Source organism: Papaver somniferum, chromosome 3 (genome assembly GCF_003573695.1).
Source record: "Papaver somniferum cultivar HN1 chromosome 3, ASM357369v1, whole genome shotgun sequence".
Taxonomy (NCBI): Eukaryota; Viridiplantae; Streptophyta; class Magnoliopsida; order Ranunculales; family Papaveraceae; genus Papaver; species Papaver somniferum.
In genome coordinates, this window is record NC_039360.1 from 60,114,033 (window position 1) to 60,117,106 (window position 3,074).

Here is a 3,074-nt window from a genome sequence, read left to right on the forward strand (position 1 = left end):
TATCCTTCTCAACAGTTACACCGTCTATTGTAACTAATAGAGGATTATAGCCATTAACAATACGAACCCATGATTGAAAATCTCGTGCTTGTATAAAAGCACGTATAGCTATTTTCCACCATAAATAGTTCGTGCCATCGATGGCTGGTGGTACGTTTATAGAGATAGCACTTTTTTCCATAGAATCAGATTGCTACAAACATAGACTTATGAGGTAGTGTGTTTGCCTGCTCTGATACCAATTGAAAAAGCGGGGGTCTAACAACCACACCAAATATTTCATTTGGAAATCTGTATGGAACAAACTTCAATATAATCCCAAGAGTAAAAACTCAATTGAGAAATAATATTAAAGAGATTTATCTCTTACTCAACACAATCAATAGTTAAACAGAAGCAAGTCCGAAAACCTGATTTTAGTGTGAAGTTCTTGAACCAAAATCTTTTGTGTTAATCACAACCTATTCAATATCCACCGTGTATAAGCCTCTTTAAGATACAATCACTAAAGGAATATTTCAACACGGAGTTCACTTGAAACAGGGTTAATCCAGACTGGTCTAACAATGTGAAAATAACAAAATCAATTGTTCAAGATCAATCAAGTCTTATCCAACAAACAAGGTCGGATTTAACAACTATGATTGATTAATGTACAACCTGTATAATTTCAATTATATAAATAAAATATAATGCGAAAAAAGAAATAACACAGACACCAGAATTTTGTTAACGAGAAAACCGCAAATGCAGAAAAACCCCGGGACCTAGTCCAAAATAAACACACACTGATTACAAGTTGTTACACCAATTTCCTACTACCTATTCGGACTAGATGTAATATCTTCTTCAGTTGTATTCAAATACTTGTAGAACTCCTAGCAGAATACCGATTCTCTTTGGGAATTCTTTCCGCAAATGTTTTAGCTGAACACAAAGCTCTCTTTAGAAGATACAACAACACGATTGATGCGATTCGATCTTTTGTTTGCACAAAACACCGGTTTGATTTCCCTTTAGATATGAATCAAGGTTTTGGAAATATTGTGTTTATTTTGATTAAAAAAATTACTAGGTAAAAGTAGTATCAAAACAAACTTGTAGATTAGGGATTATTATACTCTTCAAGAGAAGTAAGAAAAACCTAATTATTCTACAACAAGAACCACTAGAATAAATCTAGAGTTATCTTGTTTAAAATTTCTTAAGGATTTTTATGAGATGCCTTAATCAAAGTTTTCTTTCTAGCTTCTGATTTCAACTAACAAGTGTTGGTATACGATCGGAAACTGAAATCTATCAAGACCTAGGGTTTATGATCAACAACTCTTGAATGGTTTTATATAAGAAGAGAAAACCTTAGAATACACAAGAGGTTAAAAACCTAGATTACAAGTTGTATAATCAATCACGAAGATTAAATCCAACTCGGATTTGTGATCCCCAACACAAAGACTTTTATATCACTCTTGTTCACTAAGAACAGAAGACATGGAAAACAACCTATGAAGCTTACACCAATTTTCCAAAGGGGATGAAAAACGTGTAGACTCATGAACCCTTTATTTATAGTGAAAGGTTAGCTTGAAAACTAAGCTAAGGTTTAGGCTATTTTCCTTTTTCAAGACTCTCCTAATTTTGGAAGTCTTTCCTAAATTACAACTCTTGGCAAAATAATTAATTAGCAAATATTGTATTTATGTGAATAAATCACATTTTAACTTAGGCAGGAATTAAAAGTTATCACAAACACTTTAATATGGTAATCAAATATGTTTGGATTAATAGTCATCTTGCCTAGATAAGGAAACATGACCAATTTGACTAAAAAAACTTCTAGTCACGTAATTGGGCCCAAATCCGTGAACCGTTACAAATTGTCCATGGATTATTTCCTACTAACGAACTATAACAATTACATCAACACTTATAATTATTACTTTAATAAATCACTCATAACTTCATCGTAGTAACTCGGAATTGAGTGATTCCTGGCTCATTGAATTCGTAAGCTCATTCCCTATAACATGAGATCCTCTATAGGGATAAAGGTTATTGTCACCAAAGTCATGAATCAAATAACCTCAAGTATATATACATAAATGTACATTTACCATCATAGGAATTGTTCCATAGAGTGAGAATTTATCTCGATAGATTAGAAAGGTAGAATTGAACAAGAATCCAAATGAAATCAATCACATATCTTTGTTGATCTTCAATCTTCATCCTTTAAGGATAGATTTGATTCTTCTTAGACCTAATCTAGTCCGAAACTATTTTTAGTATACTAAATCAAGAATGCATTTTGGCAACTAAAATTGGCAACTAACTTGACATACCAACGCTAGTGGGTTCAACCGAGCAATGCTCTAACAACATTCACAAAAGAAATAATAGTTGAGCGACGTCTTCCTTCAGAGTAGCAAGGCATCACTGTTGCGGAAGCTTCAATGATCATTAAAGTATCGTGAGGTTTTCCGGCCTCGAAGTCATAAACGATGTGTACCTTACCAGTACCTCATTTTACGTGCATTCTACATATCAAGTATCTAAAAAGATCTAATGCTGACAATAATTTATAATAAATAATAAACATCCACGTATGAGACATGCGTTGCCCATACAGAAATAGGGAAAAAAATATTCAGTGACACGAGTACACACCTATTAGTTTATATAACGACATCAATTTTTACTCCTTTAGCGCATAAAAATAGATATAACTTTTGGGGCACACATCTCACACCAATCAAAAGGAAACCTTCTCCCTTTCATGCTAACAATAAATAACGATAGTAATCACTTTCCAGTCAATGGAAAGAATTACCTTTTGAAAATAAGTAAATACTCTCAAAACACAAATATTAGTTGTTTCTAAAGATCCAAGCCCATCCCAAAATGTAAAAGAAAACTAGTTTGTATTACACACATATATACATGCATACACGTATCATATAGTAACAAAGATATACATGAATTTCACAAAAGATAAATTTTTAAAACAATAATGAATACAAGAGAGTTCGTCATAGATTCCCACAGTACCACAGAGCCATCCATATATTCAATTT